This window comes from Carassius gibelio, chromosome A7, assembly GCF_023724105.1.
Source record: "Carassius gibelio isolate Cgi1373 ecotype wild population from Czech Republic chromosome A7, carGib1.2-hapl.c, whole genome shotgun sequence".
Classification (NCBI taxonomy): domain Eukaryota; kingdom Metazoa; phylum Chordata; class Actinopteri; order Cypriniformes; family Cyprinidae; genus Carassius; species Carassius gibelio.
Window position 1 is genome coordinate 3,713,711 of NC_068377.1, and position 23,569 is coordinate 3,737,279.

Sequence of the window (23,569 nt, forward strand, 5' to 3'; positions counted from 1 at the left end):
CATGAGATGCACCTTTGAGCAATTTAGACAACTGGTTGATTGTTGGTTGAACTAACACTTTACATTCCTTGCGTGAGGGTCAATTTCACCTGCACGATTCATCAATTCACATCTTTGTACAAAAAGTCTAATAAAAAAAATGTGTAAAACTATGCCTGACAGTTTATGACAAATAGTTCAACAATTTTGCATGTAATGGCTTATGCAAAGAACTAATGCCTAGATATTTTGAGGGGTAAGACTATTCAACAGAGAACCATTTACTACATTTTGATCAACATGACATGAGCAATTGAAAATGTGGAAAAAAGCTGACACTTGTACATTATCAATTGCAATATGTACAAAAGCAATTGCAATTTGTTCAAAGGAATAAGAAATTGCTTTAATGATGTGCACAAGTGACTAGATGATTTGGAATTTGTACAAGTAGTATCAAGAATTGCACTTTTGATATAAGAAATGCAGCAAAGCGATTGAGAAAAACTGTAATTTCTAGCTTGCTATCTTTGCACCATGCTTCAAGGGCCTTTACCTGTGCAAGATAAGAGGCTTCATCCAAGGGGTTCGTTTTTTGTAAAAGTCCTACTAAGGCTAATTAAAAGTGCTGTTGTTTATATTAAAATCATTTGTAAATAAGGAAAAAAGCAGAGGTGAAAGAACGCTGCCTTGTGGGCAACCTGTACTAATGGTATGCACTCCAGACAAAAGACAATTTACACTTACCCTATTAGGAAAACAGAAGAGAAAATCTCTGATCCAGAGAATCAAGCTATTATCTATATTAATATTAGCTAGTCTTTGCAGGAGAATGTGTAACTTCATAGAATTAAATGCTGCACTAAAATCTCTAAATAAGACTCTAGCATGCTCTTTAGAGAGTGCAAGCTGTTTTGAAATAAAGTCTAAAAGGACCAGCACAGCATCATCTGTCCCTCTGTTACTTCTATAAGCGAACTGCAGGGGATCTATCATGCTGGTTACTTGGGAGGTCAAGAGATCTAACAGGACTCTCTCCAATGTTTTAAATAATATGGAGGGGATGGCTATGGGTCGAAAATCTTCAGGCTTTAGAAGGGTTTCTAGATCTCATGTGAGCTCTGGGATGTTCTTCAATCTATGGGATGTTCAGAAGAGGGCTGGATCGGGAGGATCTGCTATAAGCCGGGCTTGAGCATGAGTTAATTTGTAGGTCAGAGATTAACTCTACATGACGCCATACAGTCATTTGTGGTGGAGGGACTCTGATAATGAACCGAAACTGATCATGAGTTGTCCTTTTTGTGCAAAATGACTTAATTGGCATTAATAGATAATGTCTCAATGATACAAAGTGGTCAAGATGTCTTCAAATATTGGGTTAAATTGAAATTAAATTAAATTAAATGATGTAAATAGAGGAATTTATGTACACTACTGGTGAGTAGTTAGATGAGGTGAGTAAGGTGATAAGGAGAGTCTTATGATCATCAAAAAGATACAGTAAAAACAAGTAATATTCAGAAATATTATTACAATTTAAAAGACGTGGATTGTCTTTGAATAAATTGTTAAATGTAATTTATTCCTGTGATTCAAAGCTGAATTTTCAGCTTCATTACTCCAGTCTTCAGCATCACATGATCCTTCATAAATCTTTCTAATCTGCCGTCTCATTTCTTTTATGTATCAACAAACAAATGTAAATAGATAGATAATAGACAATAGAAATAGATAATAGTAGGAATTATATTTTTAAGGCTTAAAATTCAGCCCAAAATTTGAATCTTGTCAATATTTACCCGGTTGTTTTATACCAATATTATTTTTCTTCATGCACGGAATGGATATGTAATTTATATATATATATACACACAAGTGTATTCTGTTCATCATACTAGGCTATCATATGTCTTTATTAGACTATAGCACAAGGGCTTGGCTGTAGTTATTTGGCCTGTGTCAATAGACTCAAACTCTTTAGGGAAGACATCTGTTGTATGTTTGCTGCAGGAACAAGCCCCCAATCCCTTCTACACAAGCTGAGAACGTAGATCAGGTGAAATAAGACAAGAAAGGGCTATTAGTTACCCTGTCAACCTGCATCTCTCCCCTCAACCTCCATTTGTTGGCAACTGAAATATTGCCTTTCTGACAATGGGCAATCAGCCTATTATCAACCACAAAATCTTCTGCTGCTCTTCTGTTTTTATCTATACCAGTGGTTCATGTGTTTTTTTTTTGTTTTTTTTTTTGGAATTAAGGTTTAATGACATATTTTGGGTCACAAAATATGATGAAATTCATTCTGCTATTTTCTGTATCACAAATATAATATAATATAATTCTATAAATATTAAATTCTATAAAGCTACAACTACTTTTGTTATTCAGTTTTTGTTTTAGTAGTTTTAGTGCTTCAGCTAAGTTATTTCTTATTAAATTTCAATTTATTTTCATTTATTTCAGTCAATTTCAGTTATTTCAGTCAATATTAATTTAATAAAATATTAAATAAATAAATGAGAAATTAGATTTTAATTTTATTATTATTATTATTATTATTATTATTATTATTATTATTTATTTTATTTTATTTTAGCAATTTTTATTTAATAGTTATATTTTATTTCAGCTTTATTTCAGTTACCAAAAATAATTTTGTGTGTGTGTGTGTTTTTGGTTAACAATAACACCACTGATTTGTGTTAGTGCAACACAATAAAGTAAAGCAGAAAGTGAACAGAGGCTTCTCTACCTCTCCCATTAGGGGGTGCACAGCACATTTCACAGCCGCAGATCTGCACAGCACTGTGTCGGCGCGGCTATCAAAAGCCTGCATTTTGTTTAGCTCACTCTGGATTTCCAACATTGGAGTCACGCTCCACAAATTATCTCTGATAAGCAATAACGGCAGCAGAGATTAATTGTGTCCATTGTGCGCACAAACAGATATCCGGCCTGCACATCCATCTTTACTGCTCGTCACGTGACTCGATCATGCACTCCAACTATTCTTATGATTTTCTGAAGAAACCATTCAGCTGTAGAGCTTAATGAAAGTCATTTGCTCACCGAAGCCCTTTGGCTAATATAAAATACAGCTCTGAGGACAATCGGCCCTTCTGTAGTGATAAAATAAGTCATTATGAAAAGGGAGTGTTTGATAATTGAAAATGATGGAAGGGAAGTGAATTGGAATAGGCAGAATTTTCTCAGCCCGAGCACCTGCTGGACTTACTCGTTGTATCTCGCCTCTCTCTTGATTTTTATATCCATAGTCATGGTGATTTAGTATGATTCATTCTTGTCCTGCATGCATCACTCTTCATTCGGTCGAAGTATTTGATCGGTTCTTCTTTTTCTCCAGCTCTGTGTGTATTGTTTGATGCACTGGACTCAGGGCCGGCCCTGACCAATTTGCTGCCCTAGGCAAGATTTTACCTGGCGCCCCATGCATCAAAGCCCATTTCACCCTGTCATTGTGTTCATGATTTAGCATATATATATATATATATATATATATATATATATATATATATATATATACACGCACGCACGCACGCACGCACACACACACACACACATTACAGCAGAACTGTTTCCAACACTCATAATAAATCATTATATTAGAATGATTTCTAAAGGATCATGTGATAGACTGGATGTCACATGTGACACTGAAGAATGGAGTAATGATGCTGAAAATTCAGCTTTGCATCACAGAAATAAATGATAATTTAAAGTATAATAAATTGAAAACAAATTATTTTAAATTGTAATAATATATCACAATATAATTTTTTTTTCTGTAGTTTTGATCAAATAAATGCAGGCTAGATGAGCAGAAGAAACTTCTTTCAAAAACATTAAAAATAGTAATGTTTCCAAACTTTTGGCCTGCACTGTATCCCCCCAAAACTGCACAACTGTAGAGTAAAACATTAATAAAAAAGTGATAATAAAAAATGGATGCGGCGTCGGGCACGCTACACAACAACTGATCGTGCACGCGCTCTGTTTCTGACGCACTTCAAGCAAGCACTCGATGGGCGGGGGAAGATTGAAGAGCCTGACTTTTTTCTTTTTTTTGCTTTATTTGGTAGTATTTCGAATTAACGGTTTTTAAATTGTAGCCTAATATAAAAAAAAAAAAACTCGTTCACTCATTCTGGCGCCCCTATGGATGAGTGGCGCCCTTAGCATTTGCCTATACCGCCTATGCCGCGGGCCGGCCCTGACCGGACTGATTAAAAAAAGATACCTCTTCATGCACTGCAACTGCTTGTTTGCTCTACAGATTGCAGAGTTATTACTGTGCCGCCTGCTGATGATGTATGGAACTGGGCTTTGGGAGAATGTGAGGTGAGAGCCAAAGGACCCTATTGAACAGTTAAAGTCGCAGACGAACCGACTTCATCTTTTTTTTATCTCTCAATAATGGCAGAGAAGCAGACAGGGTGTCATTGGGTACGAACAAACCTCTAATCAAAACAAAATAGAGCCGCAGCTGAAACTGTGCCTTGGCATTAACACATCGACAGATCGCAAGCGTTCAGAAACAACCAGTGGAAACAACTAGATGTGTGGTAAAATATATAAATGTTAATTAACTTCTATTTTTGAAAATTGGCTCATTTTGTCAGGAGAGAAATGGCAAAGTGAGTAAAGCGGTATCCTTTTATTAAAAAGTTAAAAAGTTATTTTGGGGGAGGGGTAATTTTATGGTTTGAGACCACCAGCATCACTGCTTCACTGGCAAAAGAAGCTTCCCTCAGGGTACTAAACTAATTATGATTTTCTCTGTTGCTGCAATTTTAATGATATGCGTGATTAGGTATTCATCAAGACAGTAAACTGTTCTGTTATGTTTATTTTTGGTCTTCCCATTCTGTCTGATTTTCTTTCCCCCCTATTTCTTTCTCTTTTTCAGTGTATTGGAAAAATATATATTTTCTGTTCTTATGCTGTTCCTTCACTTGTAAAAAGAAGTGCACTTAATTTTATCAAATGTGAACTTGTGTACTTTATATTTTTAAAAACTGTACTTGCAGATACTATAATATTAATGGAATGAAAGGCCACTTAAAGAGAAACACTTTCATGACTGTTTTTTTGCATTATTCACACTTTTTCCTAATGAATGTTGTTCAGTTGCTTTGATGCAATGTATTTTGTTTAAAGCACTATATAAATAAAGGTGACTTGACTTGACTTAACAGACTTAAGTTTGTAATAATGTCATATTAAAAGTTTTACTTTAAAGTACATTTTAAATCATCGTGTTTTACGTGCAACATTACGTAACGTACTTAATCATTCTGGTTTTTCTCACGTTTTATTTTTAAGGTCCAATTCTCGAACAAACCATTAACTACAACTTTTGCTTCAATAAACACTTAATTTGCTTCTTAACAATAGTTAGGAAGGTAGTTGTTAAGATCAGGCATTGGGTAGAATTAAGGATGTAGAATATGGTCATGCAGGGTTAGGGTTAGGGTTAAGGTTGTGCTTTATAAATACTAATAAACAGTGAAAATATTAATATTAGACATGTTAATAAGACACTAGTTAATAGTGAGCATTGCTCCCTATACTAAATTGTTACCCTGACTTTAATCATTCTAAATGTATTGAGCTATTCTGAAGTACTTTTAATGTATTAAATTATAAATAAATAAATTAAATGCCAAATTCATCATCCATATAATATACAATTATATTTAAATTAGGGCTGTCGAGAGATTAAATATTTTAGTCTACTTAATTACATTATGTGCCAATTAATTAATCTAATCTCATTATTGTATCATATAGACATTTCAAAAAGTAGCTTTAGAAAGATTTTTTTTTTTTTTTGACTCTACATATAATTTATTACAGATATAGGTGACAATGGCATATTTTCTGTCATAATCTGCTTTCAGAGTGCCATGGATGCATTTACACTGCAATTGCATTACATAAATAATGCAATGGCATAAAAGGGTTTTAAATGGATATTAAAGGGATAATTCACCCCGTCCCCCCCCGAAAAAGGAAGAAAATTATCTCATTATTTACTCATTTGCATGTCTCTTCAATCCTGCATGACTTTCTTCTGCAGAATTTTTTTATTGTGTAATGCAATATTGTAATGCATTACTTTTAAAAGTACCTTTCCCCGAACACTGGTATCTACATGCTGTACCACTGACTTACTTTTTCCTGAACTCTGCCTGCCAAGAGTTAAACCACCCAGAACAACACAAAGCATCGCCGGCGCACATAAGGTCCACCTCAACTATTGGGCACTGACCCATAGCCCAGCAGGGGTTAAAGAGAGCCTCAGTCATTAAGGACAGCCAATGTATGTATATGCTCCGTCCATCAGCCTCCCTTCATCATCATCCGTGGCTTCTCCTGGGATTAAAGTCAAAGCTTGTAATTAGCATGAAAGGCCAGTTTAGAAAGGAGAAGAGGATGAATGGAGGAAGAAATTACTCCTACTATCACTCCCTTCACACGCCTATGGCTTATCGCTCCTCCACCCATGGGATTGTTTATGTATTACTCATGCAGTTCAGAGAGGAGCAACGCATAAGCCTCTGTGTGACAGTTTAATTTGAAATATGTGTTTGATTGTTGGAGAAGGCTGCTGAAAAGAGGTGAAAAACCTTGAGAAGTGGCTTTAGTCAAGAAGTGAACCACTTTTATGTGTGCCTGCACTCTCTTTTGTGATTGCTTCTCACTTCTGCCACCAGCTGCTGTTCATCATGGCGTGATGTTCGACCTTATGATTTTTGGAATGGTGTAATGATGATGTATCTCTATCAGCCGGAGTAATTGGGAGCTGTTTTTCTCAGCACTTTCTTACAATTTGCGGCTTAAATTAAAGACTAGAAACTATGCATTTAATTTTCACTCACTCTGCCCTTCACTGTCTGCCGGAGAAAGGCGGTGTGTGTCCGCGAAAGGGGCCACTGTGCTCAAGGGCCCTTGAGCTGATTTTGCTGCAAATGCCATTTTGTTAACAATATAAGTGCCGTTCCAGCACTGAGTTTTATATTGGACAAAGATGAATTCAAAATATCAAAAGCAAAAAAAAAAAACAAAAAAAAAAATTATATTCTGTAGTGTCATTGTGGTTGTGGGTGATTCTTTTCTATACCCACTCTATATGTTATTGTTGCCATTGTTTGTTTGTTTTGTTGCATTTATATTATTTGTGTTTGAAAATAATAATAATAATCGTAACAATAAATCGTCCCCTTGGAATTATAAGGTTCTATTTGCATTCCGTGTAGTTTTGTGATATTCAGCTTCAAAGTTTTTGCATTCCATTCGACTGTGTAGATAGAACCTTATTGTTTTTTAATTAAACATCCCATAATGTATACAACATAAACAAAATCTATCACATAATGTAAATAAGGTGTCACAGAATAACACAGAAAAACAATTTTTACAAAAATGTTAGATAGAACCTTATAATTCCAAGGAGATGAAATGTTATTGTTGCTTTTATTAAATGTTGTTGTATAATATCTAGTTTATGTATTTTAATAATAATAATAATAATAATAATAATAATAATAATTAATTGTAGTAGCAACAACAACAACAACAGATGTTATTGTTGCTATTGTTTATTTATTTATTTGTATTGATATTACTTGTTCATGTATTTTAATAACAAAAGGCTAATAAATGTTGTTGTTGCTATTATTTATTTATCTATTAATACATTTTGTTCATTCATTCATACATTAATTAATTCATTTATTTTGTTGTATAATATCTAATATTTTATATATTTTAATAATAATAATTGGTAATAATTTTATTCATAATAATAACAATAACAGTTTTTTTATTTAGTTGTATTTATATTATTTATGTATTTCAATAACAGGCTAATAATAATAATAATAATTATAATAATGATGATTCTGATTATTATAATTATTAATTATATATATATATATATATATATATATATATATATATACTGTATATATATAAATATACTGTATATATATATATATATATATATAATACTCCTCGCAAGAAAAAGCAGCAGCAGCTAGACTACGCAAATACACACACACACACACACACACACACACACACACACACACACACACACACACACACACACACACACACACACACAAGACACAACAGTGGTTTTACTGTGGTTAAAGGGTGTTTAGCACAATGTGAAGCTCTGGTGGCTAACAGCTTTAATAATACACAGTGAATATCTCAGTGGAACAGTTTCCTCTGAACATTTAAAGTTTCATCTTTTTCAAAAGTTCTCAGTTGGACGGTATTTTTGTTTCCTTGCCAAGTAACAAAAAACAAACAAAGCAAGATAGAACTGAAAAGAGCATGAAATATTGTAGCTCGCTGATTGCACATGTATCAAAGTGTCAAAGCAATGAATGCAATTTCCTCGAACATCTTGTCAAATGAAGCCATAATAAGTGTGTCTCATGTCAGCAGGTTTCACAGAAGCACGCAAGGGTCCCGAACTCCCCGGAGCAGGTAACGACTAACGAAGCCACATTTGCCGCTCTCACAGGTGCATTGTTAAAGATAGAGACTACAGTGGAGCTATGTGTTGAATTCTGATGGACTCATGCCTGGCCTAATGCTGCTTAGCATGTGTATCTGAATGCATGTGCTCTAAAGGCCTTGACCATCTGTGTTTAAACAAAAAAAGATTAGCACAGGGATATAAACATTGAGGCTAAAGAAATGTATTTGATATTAAAGAATTCATATGTATAAATGTTTACATACACACTACTGTTCAAAGGTTTGGGGTCAGCAAGATTTTAAATGTTTTTGAAATTCCCCAATAATCACCATGCTGCATTTAGTTGATCAAATGGAGAAAAGAGAGCTGTCAGTCAATCAGTGGGAAAACAAAGTAAAAAAAAAAAAAAAAAACCTTCAACAAAACGTGAAAACTCAGTACCCCCCCCCCCTTTTTTTTTCTTGAGGAGCCGTGTCACTATAAATACTGACACCTTGAACAAATCTGTCAGTGATATTGAGAGCTCTCCGTGTCAGCAACCTCGCTGTTGACACTCCCTCAAGGCAGCAGATCCCCGGCGGTGGCCACCCTGTAAAAAGACCAATCAGAAAGGCCTGATGGAACTAATTTCATCTGGCCTTTCAGTCCTGCCATCTCTCTCTTTCTCTGTCTCTCTCAGAGTCATCGGTACCTTTCGCTTTGCAGTCACGTTTCATCTCTGTGCATGATTCATTCTGCTCAGTAAGCTCCAAAGTAAGCAGATTTGTCCATCCCCTCTCTCACTCGCTTTCTCTTTCCGCTCTTTTTCTTCCTCTTTAAGAAGGCTATTGTGATTCGTGGACAGAACCCTTCAGAGCAAATATTCTTGGGACATTTCATGTATAAACATGTTTGACTTTCCATCATGAGAAGAAGAAGGAGGGGAAACGGAGAAAAAATATCCACAGATCTTTCCCAGTGAATAACGTCCACCTCGAATTGAGCGGTTTGGTCAAGTTAGCATCACATGCCCCAAGTGTGATAAATAGATTAGTCTTCAAATGTAGGGAGCAAATGAGTTTCTGCTCATATTGCACGGGGAGCCGTCACTCTTGCTAATATGTTGGGATTTCGGTGCCAAGCGTGGTAATGGCAGTAGAAAGGAAAGCAGCCCCTTTAGCATTAAGACTGAAATAAACAAATTTCTACCCTCTGTTAATATATGCATCCCTTAACTTGCTTGGAACCAACCCTCTTAGCCTTCCACCAGATTAGGGGGTTGCGAATGCAATAGGACTTAAATTAAGCGAGACGTACACAAAGAAAAAACCCTTAGGAGTAATAAAAAGCCTGGGTATTATCATACAAATTTGCCATAACTTCTATGAATATGCATTTAACGGTCTCGGCAGGGATGCAATAGGGTTCGGTTTGAAGATCACGACTGAAGTTGTGTTTATTCGTCAGGCGGCAATGCAGTGCAGATCAATATCATTAATAAATTGAACATGCACATGCACATACTTCTCAGTTATAAGACAAACTCATTAGTGCAATTGACAACCCTATATAGGGTGAACCCAACCCCTCCACTTAAAACTGCCTCACTAAGCAACTTCAATTATTTTTCATTTCTCAGGCCGACAGCAATATTTATTACCTTTGATGATGTTCGGCACATTGTGCAGGAATATAGATGTAGAATAGAGGTTATGGGGAATTTTGATTAAAATTGATTTTCCACCCCTTGGGAAGTGAAAAGTCAAATACTTGCACATTTATGAAAAAGATTTAGTCTGTTGACATTTGAGGGCCGCTTGATAGGTAATTAAATCCCCTTTTACCCAAGACAAGGTGACAGGTAGCGCTTTCATTTAGCTTCCACACGTGGCGTCCTTAAGGGTAATGGACAATTTCTACCGGCTGTTGGTTTTTATGGCCGCTCTTATCATATTCAGCCTGTCTGCAGTCCACAGGGAAAGGACAGAATTGTTTTTGTCAGCACTTATAGTCACTGTTGTTTAGACATCACCACCAACAGCCTCCGACAGCACATGACATTAAAAGAAAGCAACTCAAGTTATAGTGTTTGAATGGCTCATGTTTCTCTTTGGTTCAGCTGATATACTGTACATCATTCATAAATGTTCGGGAATGCTAGTGTTACATAACAAAAATAGCTCCCAAAAATGTTGTCCAAGAGTAGTGAAGATTTGTTCTTCTAGTTGAGGCTTTTTTAAACCTAAATGTGGAGGTTTAATTTGCCAATTTTTCTCTTTCTTTGGAAACAAATATGCATTTTGCCCTAGTTTACTCATCTATTTCCTTCCTTACAGCATCTGCCATTATTCTATTCAGTGAGGTTTATAATACCTGTAGAAAGAGTTTCCATTCATTTAAATGGAAGTTGCTTGGTTGGCGCAGAACTCCCCAGATATATTTAATTTAAAATCATCCTGCATATTTTGCCCGAGTTTCCTCATCTTTTTTTTTTCGTTTTATCGTATGAGGTTTATAATACCAGGAGAAAGTTAAGCATTCTGATTCATCTTAATGGAAGTTGGTTGGCTGGAGCAGGACTCTGCAGATATAAGCCTTTGTATTTAATTGTTTTAGGCCTTAAATGCTATGTCACTAATGACAAAGGGGTGGTTTGCACAAATTAAAACTTAGTTTTAGTTTTTAGACTAGTTCTGGTGTAAATGGGCTTGTATGTTAAATTAGGATCATCAATAAACTATTGATTTGATTTTTATATTTTATGTTCATATTTAAATTTTATTTAAAGTTTTTTTTCTATAAATAATTTTTATTTATTTAATATTTAATATGTCAATAATTTTTTATTTATTTATTTTAATTTTTAGTTATTTTAGTACTTTGAGTTAAACTAAATCCCTTTGCAGTTAGCTGAAATAAAATAAGTTTAATTTTTATTTTGTATTTTCAGTTAATTTTTATTTTATTTAAATGAATGCAACATTTTTTTTTAAGGTTTAATTAATAATTATAACCCTGTTGGATACTAGGTTACAATTTCTGCAGTATGACATATTTGAGCAATGCACCTTATGTGTGTGAAGTTTTGAAATATAAATGAAAATGACAAATAAAATAGTAAATTTTTAGTCAATACTATAAAGTCATTTTTATATTATACTAGTTTGATTCACACTGGAAAAATGTGTAGGATTTACTGAAAATAGTTTCACTCAGAGAATGGTAATATATTTAACAAATTAACACAAATAAAGGACAAATAACAAATTTAATTATAAGTGAAATTTTTATTCACAAAGAATGAAAGTATTTTCTTGTAAAACGTACTAAAATCCTTTTAATTCAAATTTAATTTAATCTTTTTTTTACTATTAGCATTTAGAACTTGAATAAATTTTTGTACTAACATAGTTCAATAATATTTCTAAATATACTAATAATTTTTATTTCATGATAAATTAAATTGGGAAAAGGGTATGGTGTTTTTACATCCAATACTTTACATTTTTTTTTACACTTAAATACCGTGGGGGATGTTTAAATGCAAAGAAAAGGCTGTGAAGGCTTTAAGGGTCAAGGATGAAAGGCCAACCCCCAGTGAAGGGCTCTTTTTCCCACACCTCCTGCCATATTAGCCTATGGAGGTGTGTCTGTCTGATTAATGATTCAGCTCTGTCCCTTAGACTGGACACGAAAGCACATACATCTGTCACTCACATCCCGCGGCGTCTCCCTGCCGGCTGGCCACTCGGTACCAAGGGCATCCCCAGATGTTCCCAAGTTCCCGTTGGCGACTCCTAGCACTCTTGTGCTGACAAATGGCTGCAGTGACATTGTGTATGATTGCCCTTGGCACCTTATAGGCTACTTAAGTTGCTGTGCATGAAGCTATTGAGATATGGAGGTAGATTTTTGTGACATTTTCAAGGTAAAATTCTTTTTTTATTTCTGTAACCTAACATAAGGTATGTGAGAGGAACAAGAAAAAATGCATTGCATTTTGCAAAGTGGAAATTTGAGGCTTTTGGAATGATGTGCACCAATGACTGACCCCTTTGAAAAAGAGCACTGCAGAAATAATATACTGCACTTTAAAAGAACAAACTTAAGCTTGAAGTGTTAGGAGAACTGCATGTTAGTTTAAATTACATTAAAATGTGTTATAATTTAAATGTTTATTAAATGCAATTAGAATAACTTTAGAGGGCTTTTTTGACAGACTTAAATAGGACTCTTGTAGATCTTTATATGTAATTTCAGAATTATTTCTGTTGTCTGTGAAATATGGTTAACTGGTACTGCTGAATGTACCATGCAGTTATGGGAAATTAAAATATACTTTAATGTCATTTCATTTCTGAAACTTGTATGTCATGTATTGAAATACATTTGTAATTATACGTGTATAGTGAAATTGCAATTTAGCAAATTTAAAATCTGAACTTTAAATGTAATACTGAATTGCAGACTACAGTTAAAATGTGCTTTAGTATGTTTTAGTCAACACATCAAAATAAGAGACAAAACGTGACAAAACACAATTATATAAAATGTACTTTATAGTAAAACTTTTAATTTGACATTATGACAAAGTGCATTTTTTGAAAGTGTACTTAAATATTCATGGCCATTGTCACTACCTCGCAAAACATGTCCTACAGAATTAAATTAATATATTGTTTTCTGTGAATGAGTGGGCAGGATGATTTTCACATCATTTTGTAGCAAAAACTCTAGTCTACCACATCCAGTTCTCAAAAGTCTTGAGGACAAATGTTCTGTATGTGTTTCATGGCCTTATTTCTGACTATAACTATGCATACACGCTGTTTTCTCAACACAAACAAGGGCATTCATGCCGCTCACATATTATCGTAGCACAGTTTGTGCTGAATACAGTGTCATCATCTGACATTAATTTATTTTTGCAATGGGAAAAACCAAGTCAAAAAACAAAGAAAAAAGTGATCAAATTCAGCAAAGGTGTTGGTTTATAAATGAGGTTTGCGCCAAGCTTCACAACGTTATTTAGATTCCTGTGTAACAGCACTGCGACAGAATCAGATGTGAATATAAGCTGATGTAGGGAAATTGGCTTGTTATGTGCTGATGCTTTGGAGACCAAAGCCTGCGTGGAGAACAGAGTGGGGAAAAAAGGAAATCTGTGGTGCAGACTGATGTTTTAATTACTTGAACTGGAATCATAACAACGTTCCTCTCTTGGAATGATGCAGATTAATAGAGTGAGAGAAGAGTCTGCCTTCTCCAGAGCGCGGCTCATTTCCGAGCACGTGCTGATATTTTTTGGTATTCTCCCTCCTCTCTGGATTCAAGCTCGGCAGTGAGTAATTTGAAAACAGCCTTCAGACTGGGTGTTTGCCACCACAATGTTATAACCAGCATTAGCTATTCAAAAATGAGTGTAAGCATTGATGGGATTCATACAGTGGGGCTTGAATATGGTCTTTTCCACGTCCATTTTTTTATTTTGCGTTTGATCAGTTTGTGTCTGATGCATTTGCAACTTGGACTAATTGAATCTTATTTGCAACGTTGTTTATTAAAATGATGGCTAAAGAGTTTAGAATTGTTTGTATAACATGCAATAAATTCAGATCTTCAAAATTGTTGCATCTGTCCCCCTTTTAACCGGCATAGACAGCCTGCACCTGACCAAAAAACAACAAAAAACAACAAAAGAAAATCATTATTTACACGTCTTTATGCCTTTTCAAATCCTTATGCTGTTGTTTTTACTTTGAAGACAAAATAAGTTTAAAGTTCAACCAACCAGTTTAACCAATGTCGTGCAGCCCTAATTGTGCATTTTGCTTGCATATTAACTTTTATCTCTACAAAAGCTGTAAATTATACAGTGAAGTGTTTCACTTGGGGTTGTTTACATGCCACCGTTTTCAGCTAATAATACACTTTTTAAAGTATTTTTCACAGATCCGTGTGAACAGGCATTATTTTGAGCTAGAAGATGCAGCCTGATATAAACTTTCACTTTAGAGAGAATATATGGATTTAGTGCATGCTATCATTTTTTATCTTCATAATTTCACCTTTTGTATTCTATGAAAAATATACCAGCATATGGATTTGGAATGAGATGTGGGTGATTCATTTTTTGGTACATTATTCTTCAAATATTGTGTCTAACACCTCATTAAGCCCCACAAATGTAATCATTGAAATGAATCACATTTGAAATCATGCTGATCTAAATAAGAATCAGCTGCAATCATAGATGTGGAAGAGCCACGGATCTGACTTCAGCTCAAGTGAAACAAGTCTTTGTGCTACAGTCTTGGATTACACTGTCAGTCAATCCTTTGTTTTTTGGCACCATGATCCAAGAACGAGAGAAAGTTTGTGTGGATGGCTTGTATTTAACAAGTGCAGTCAGCTGAGTTGGAGTCAGAGCCAAAGTGACAGGATGCTGAAACTGCTATAAAGAAAACCTCGCAGCACACAGCCACTTGAAAATAACTTTAAACTATGATGCAAAATATACTGAGAGCCACCGCCAGGAAACAGTGGCAGACATGCACATCAAGTCAAGTCACTTTCTTCCCCAGACGTCAGCTCTCCTCCAATGAAGTGGCACAGACTCAAACTCACAACATACTGTGAAGTGCCAGACGCCACTACAGAAAGAGGATTATAAAGTCCTCAAACCTAAAAACAGAACTCATTTTGTGTTCCCATAAAACTCTGAAAGAAATATCACGAAGGCTTATTTTATAAATATATGTACATATGTAGACTACGCTACCTGTCAAATGTTTGAAATGTTTTTTTTTTTTTTTTTATGTGTTTGAAGTCTCTTATGCTCACAAAAGCCACATTTATTTGATTAAAAATAATGGCAACGGTTTTCTAATTGAAATATATTTTAATATCTAACTTATTCCTGTGATCAAGGCTGAATTTTCAGCATCATTACTCCAGTCCTCAGTGTCACACATTCCTTCAGAAATCATTATAATATGCTGATTTGCAGCTTAATAATTATCAGTTATTATTGGTGCTCAATTATTAGTAATGATTCTTATTTTTTTATCTTATGTAGAAATTGTGATACATTTCTTTTAGACATTTTCTTTGAGCATTTAGATTAAATCGAAATCTTCAGTTTACTATCACTGTTGATCAATTTCATGCACCCTTGCTGGAAAAATATTCATATTTTGATGATTTTTACTTGCCACAAACCTTTAAATGGTAGTGATTCCACAAAAAAATAAAGCAGCAAAAATTGGTTTCAACATTGGTAATAACAAGAAATGTTTTTTGAGCAGCAAACCAGCAAGATTTCTGAAGAATCATGTGACACTGAAGACTGGAGTAATGATGTTGAAAAAACAGCTTTGATCACAGGAATAAATTACATTTTACAATATACTGCAATATAAAATAATAATAATTGTATTTCACTTCACATGCATTTTGAGGAAAATAAAACAAAATCATTAATACCACCAGGTGCCACTGAAGTCATGCATTCACATTTGCTCCCAACTGATGACAGTTGAGATTGGTGGCTGTTCTGACTGAATGCAGATGGCCATCGTTGAATAAGATGAGAGCAAGTAACCCCTCTAGACACAACCATCCTATGATATCTAATCGTAAGGATTTGGTGGTTCCCTGCCTTCTTGCCTTATTCTATTAGGAAGTTGTTTGATGGCATCTCTGCTTTTTGAGGTTTAAGCCAAAAGTTGCCCGCAGCTAATTCTGACCCTTTATTTCTAATCTTTAAGCCCTGCAAAAATGAAACTGTCTTGAAACATAACGAGAAATCCAGTTAAATGAAAATCAGTGTAGATGGATTGCATCTCCAGGGTGATGTACATAACCAATAGACAAGCCACTTTGACAGTGCAGGGAACTCTCTAAGGATGCAAGTCATTACGTGAAACCAAGAGTCGGAAATATATTCACTAAGATATGTAAATGCCTAAGCCTTCGCTGCAAAAAGTGGGTTTAGTATTTCTCATTCATACTATGAGGGTTTTTGAAAATGAAATTGGTGCCAAGATGTCACTTTTCAGATGAGGTTAGACTGATGTTTTTCTCAGGGCAGGTTTCATGTACTCATTAGGAACAAATTAAATGTAATAGCTGCCGAGTGTTTCACCCCAAAATGAATATTCGGTCATCGTTTATTAACCCCCTTAGGTACATTTAAAAATAAGTAACTCAAAAGTAATTTCAAATTCAGATATGAATTTGTCACTTATGTCACTTTTGGTGTAAAAGTACTTTTATAATTGCCATCCATGTAACTTTTTGTGTGTGTGTATATATATATATATATATATATTAGTGGTGGGCCGTTATCGGCGTAAACGTGCTGGATTAATGTGAGACTCTTATCGGGCGATAAAAAAAATATTGCCATTAATCTATTCTCAAAGTTGGGATGGGAGCTGGGTCTATACTACACGAGCTATGATGACTTTCACCTTGATATTTAAGCGCGGATGTACACCTAGCCGAATCTGTAGGGGGTGAGAATGAGTCTTTAAACCTGTGTGTATGCTGTGAAATTACTACATTAAACTTGACGTGCTAACATGGATGCAGCTAAGATGCTGCAGGGTGGTTTGCTTCAGGCAAATGTTCTTTTTTAAGAAGCTTCCCAATGGAAACCTCGACAAGACTCACGCCTGTTTCACACTTACTCCATCTGCAGTGTGTATGCAGTCTGTGTGCGTTTTGTATGTGGTGCAGAAGCAGCATGGACTCATACTCATTGTGCTTTCACACTGGACGCGTTTGCAGTCCATTACTCGGTACATGAACGATCGCTGCACTGCTGCAGACGCAACGCTCCTGGGACACACTGACGGACCGCAACCACGTGAACGCTAGAACCCGTTAACATGGGTCCGTAAAAATATACGCAATGCATACGCACTCCAGACGGAGTATGTGAGAAACAGGCGCAAGATTGTTTGCACCTTGTGCAATGTGGAATTAGTTTACAGCTTTCTCAAGCACTTTGTGATGCATTTTGGAAACAGGAGATGAGCCCCTGGTCTAATGCACCACCTGGCTTGATAAACCCCTTCTCAAAGACTTAACATTACTTTTAATAATTATTTTATTTGGGTAGCACACATATTCTGAATGCCTTCGGCAGAATTCAATTGAGACATTTTAATATAGATTAATTCCAAGATTACAGTGAGATTAATCTAAATTAAAAAAATAAATCTATGCCCACCACTAACATATATATATGTGTATATAGCAACCTTGTGTTATTCTTTTAGCGCTAATCACCTTACATTTCATTTGTCATTGCCAGATTCAAGTTCATCAGTTTCTGATAAAACTGAACACACTTTTAGTGCCGCTCACTGGACAATTTTAATGAGTCTGGATTGATTAAAACACGCAAAAACAGAAAATATCTTCTACATGTTATTCCCCACATACTGTAGTTTGTGACTTTTTTTCTCATCAGATTGGGAATGGGCCAGGAAGACCTGGGTCTGGCTTCCTGTAAGACTCTTATCGTCTGTCTCATCAGGGGAGCCAATCACCAAAGGTGCTTTTAAGAGTGTGTTTGTGCTGAGAACAGGCTTAGTCCCTCATCAGCGCAGACAGACCCATCCATGTTCATCAAAATCAAGGATTCTGGGTAGTGAGCACTCCTCTCCCACAGACTCGATAACTACCTGAATTGAGGTTCAGGATCAATGCCACAAACCTCACCCTAATTTATTTAATCAACATGGGGAAGAGAACTAAGGAGACAAAGTACTGCAGGATTTCCTCTTGCAGCCCTCGGATGCTGAGCAAATTGTTTTCAGATCATTCAGTAGTGAAATTTAAAGGCACAGTTCACCTAAAAATCTCTCTTCAATCATTTACCAACTCTCATGCCATTCCAAACCTGTATGATTTTCTTTTTCTGTGGAAGACTTAAGGAGATGTTGAGCAGAATGTTGATGCTGCTCTTTTCCATATAATGAAACTGAATGGTGAAAATGTATGGTTAACACCAGTAAATGGCTTAAAGGTCACACAATGAAAAATCAAAGTATCATAAAAGTGTATTAAAGTAGCAATTGCGCTTTCTTTGAAATCTATTTAAACTATACAATTGTAATGTTATTCACTGATAATCTTCTCTCAAATCTCATTTAGATTTGGTTTGACACAAGCGATGTATGTCATAATCGATATTTGCATGTTAAAATCACAAAAATGAGATTAAAATGTGTAAAAGTCTGCTCCTTACAAAAAAGTTGTGAAAAAACAGTAGACTTTAGCATACTTATTATGGAAACAATATACTTTAAAAGAATATACTAATGATCTCAGGCACTTACAGTAAAATGTATTATACTTTAAATTTATATTAAATGCAATTAGCTGAAGTTTAGTGTTATAATATTTTTGTTATTACACATTGCTAATGACAAAGTTGCATTTTAGTATATTTAAACTATATTAATTTTAAATCTAATACACCACAGTTTGAATGGTAATGATAAATGATAAAGTATTTTAATCAAGTGCTTTAGTATGTTAGTCAACACATCAAAATAAGTGTTCTTCTTTAAAGGTGCTGTGGGGAACTTTTGTAAAAAAATATTTTTTACATATTTATTAAACCTGTCATTATGTCCTGACAGTAGAATATGAGACAGATAATATGTGAAAAAAATCAAGCTCCTCTGGCTCCTCCCAGTGTCCTATTGCCATTTGCAGAAAGTCATGCGCTCCTGGTAAAAAACAACCAATCAGAGCTGCGGCCCGTAACTTTGTTTGTGTTCAAAATGTAGAAAAATGTATATAATAAGTGAGTACACCATGAATCCATTTTCCAAACCGTGTTTTTAGCTTGTCCTGAATTACTAGGGTGCACCTATAATAAGTGTTTATATTCAGACTATTTTAGATTGCTTCGGGGGTACCGCGGCGGAGTAACCCAGTACCTTTGTGATTCTTCATAGACATAAACAGAGAGAAGTAGTTCCGGCTACGATGTTCTTCCACAAGACGCAAGCAGTTCTGTTTATTAACCGCTAGAGCGTCAAAAGTTCCCTACCGGAGCTTTAAGAGACGACAAAAGATTATTGAAACAATGATTTAAAATGTACATTATGACAAAGTGCGTTTTTTAAAGTACTTAAGTGTGTTAAGAAACAATCATGTAATTAATTTTCCCACAAAGGCATGGTTTCAGAAGATATACAATATGTGATACACACACACACACATACATACAGAGTGTTTTGAGCATTGGCATGCCAGGAAGATTTGGTAAATGATGACAAAATTAAACAATATTATGCGCAGGCTATCTCTTTAATGAAACCATTGCTTGTGTTCTTTGCCACACTAAGGAATGAAGATGAGGAAATGACATACACTTAAAACTCTGAATGCTAACAGTTTATTAACCATCACATATGTTATTATGAGCTTGCTTTACATGAGGCTGTGATCCACATTCAGACCGCAGGCTCGGTGGATAAATATGAGTGTCGTAATTACAGGGCCATTTGTGGAGATGTCAGAACAGTAATTGCTGGAGGGACGATTGGTGAACGAGAGGCACGTCTCCGGCACATGTTCCTCGCGGCGGCGTGGCTAACTATGATTAGATGGAAAAGGCAAGAGGAAGAGGTTATCTCCACTCCGTTCATATGTCTTTTATGAGCAGCCCTGCCTGCTTAAAAAGAGATAAGATATGTAGGGAAATTAAGATGTCTTTGAACACAGTGTAATTGTCTGGGATTCCAGATCCTTCCTGAGAAGCTGTCATTTACAGATGTTTAGAAACAACACTGGCCATGTTATATTGAAGCTGGTTACCATCACGGGATGAAAAAATAAAAATGTTATTACATTCAGATTTTCTTCTTGTAATTTTGAGTTTATATCTCACAATACTGATTTTTCTTGAAAACACTCATAATTGCAGTTTATACAGTCAGAATGAAGAAAAAAGTAAATATTGTGAGATATAAACTCAAAATTGTTACGAAAAAAACAATTACCTGTATTTTTTTTTTAATTCTGTGGTAAAAAAAAAAGAAAAAAAAAATTCAATAACTTTTTTATCCCTTGGTCATTTTATAAAATGGTCTAGGCTCTTTCTAAATGTATTCAGTTCTAAAAAATTTTTTTTTGAAAAAAGACAGTATTACACGATTTTAGCTTGCAATTGTGAGTTTATAACTAAGACTCAATTGTGTGAGAAATGCAAATACAGTCAGGGTTGCCAGGTCTGCGAATACAAAACCTACACAATTGCTATTGAAGTATCGCCCAATCGTGTTTATTTTTCTGTGGTTTTCCTCTCTGTTTGGGGTTCCCCTCCTTTGAAATAGAGTTCCAGGTTTGTTGCTTTAACCCATGGACTAAAAAACAAAAGACTTTGCAAAAGAGTAAAAGTAGCATGATTCCACAGGAAAACCACGGACTTCGAAATTACCCTTTTTATTTTTTTATTACATGGAGGAAATGAACTTCCATAATTGTGACTTTCCTTTTTTTTTGTACAGTAATATCATATCCAGAAAGTGGACTTTACAGGAGATACTTGCACAACTCCATAATCTTGGGATAATATATCTATTTCAGTATTCCTATTCTATAGAAGAGACACTGTTCCCCAAAATTGCTTCACTTTCTTACATGGATTGGTATTTGTTAAAGCAGTGAACGAACAGGACCCGGGGCAGTCATGGTGTGTTAGTTTCCACCGGAGAACCCTATTTTATGAGCACATGTGACTCCACGAGGCACGCCGTAATAGAATTGAAAATTGAGAGTATGACTTAAAATTAATATGCACTTTTTTGTAGATTGAATGTAAAAATTGCCTGTCATAATGTCATCAGACATTGCGAGGGGAATATGAGGACTATCAGTGCCTAATCAGCGCTGTGCAGTGTGCTGTGATAGTTTAGGTCCATTGCTATTCTGTTTGCTGCTTTCTCCTCAGCTGATGATTGCACTGGACAACCTAAATCACATCCATTTATGCTTGAATGCTTAACATATAGCTAGTCTTATATATCTTATTATATCTTGATATTTGAAACTGATGTGCGTTAAATTGATTAAACAACAAGGCAGTCACCCTTCCTCAAATCTGAATTACGGAATGCTAATGGGACATCATTCATATCAGCACAATAAACATTTGCGGTGATCTAATTGTGAATCGGTAAAGGTTGAATGAAGATCTCAAAGTAACTGCAAGAGCAAGCCGTCAAAATATCTAAGCAGAGCAACTCTTGGGAAAAGCATTGACCTTAATCAAAAGAGCTGCTATTAGCTCAGCGTGAAATCTAGCCCACGTTAGCAGAGCTTTATGACATTTCCGATGTATCAGCTGTCGAATTTTCTTGAGTTTCTGCAAATCAGTTTGTTAATGCTAATTTGATTAAAATTTTGTTAGCATCAGATACTTTTAAATGTAGGTTTACTTATTTTTTTTTATGAGGCCTTGTTAAAAGGAAGTGTGCTACAAAAATTTTTAAATTATTATTTAAGTTAATAAGTAATGTGTATGCAAGTTGAGTGTTCTGAATCGCACAAATATGTACTTAAAATTATATTGAAATAAATTAAATATAAGTTTCAGTAGAATTGTTATTAAAGTATGGAACAAAAACACTCTAAATTCCAACAAAATTAAAACTACAGTACATTATAATATATTTCAATTGAACTGTGGTTAACATGCATTTATTTTACACTTAAGTATATTTTATTCTGCAATAAGTGTACTTCTTTTACTTAATGCACTAAATTAATTTATTTTGTTGAATTATTATAATTCAGTGTCATTTTATTGTTTTTTATATAGATTTAAATAATATTTAAATATTTTATATTGAGCTATTTTATTTGTCTTTAATTTTTTTGTAGGGTATTGGTAATATCAGTTCCCTGATATTTATTTTGCTGGTACATTTTTGCCATGTCTGCTTAATAAGGGGCTTGTTTTGAGTTTACAGTCTCCTTTCCAACGCTCAAATAACTGAGGTTGCTGTATCTGTTAGATCAGGTTGCTTTTTTGTGATATCTGGCAACCCCTCACTGAGGTCTTTAATGAAGATATCATGGTTGCGTGAAGAAAGAGTTCAGAAGACAATGGAAGGAGAGCAGCACATATGCAGCCTGATGGAAGGGGAAATATTTTTCAGCATCAGTGTATGAAGGAAGATGCTCTGAAGTCGTTTTGAAATATCTCCTCATTGTTCCAGAAGTCTCAGTCACATTTTTCTTTGTGTTCGTCTTTGTCACGTCTGCTGGCTCACTCCAACACTTGGCTCTATTTTTTGCGAGGTAACTTATTACCGGAGACACAGGTAGCAGCCCTTCACAAACATAATATTTTCACACATGGGTGACAATAATTGTGATCTCCACAAAGCATGGACGCCTTGTCGCGTTTGCAGGATTGCATCCTCCTTGTCTCCTGCGAGGCGGAAGAAAGCCAGTGTTTGTGAAGCTGAAGATGAAGGCAGCTTCTCTGTCACGGCAAACTAAACATTTTTGATTGCATTTCTTTAAATGGCGCTTTTTGATCGGCTTGTTTTGAACAGATGTGCTGTTCCAAACAGATAAGAAACAACCTCGTGCCTTGTGCAAATGTGATGCCTGCACCTTTCTGTTTCCCCTCAAGTCTGTCAGTTTTGATGTCAGCGACCTTAATGTTAAAATAAGAAAACTTAGCTATTGTTTCTTTAAAGAGTAATATGGAGGGATCAGAGCAGGTTTCATTGTGGGTCTGTCAAACCTAATAAATCATCATAAGACAGCAGTTAAATGAGTAATCTATGACAGAGTTAGAAAGTTTCTGATATGTATGCATTTTAGAGTTTATTATTTAGAATAGTTGTTATTTAGAATAATTTGCTAATTTTGTAACTTTTACAGTAACTGTTTCATAAGTAGTTTTTTTTCGTAATTGTTGTATAGTTTACATATCTCAAGGTTTTAAGGTATGTATCTACACAGAAAAAAAGAAAAATAAACCTTTCTAAAGTCTTTCTAAGAAAAAAAAGTTCTCTTTCAAAGTTGTAAATAAAATGATTATTT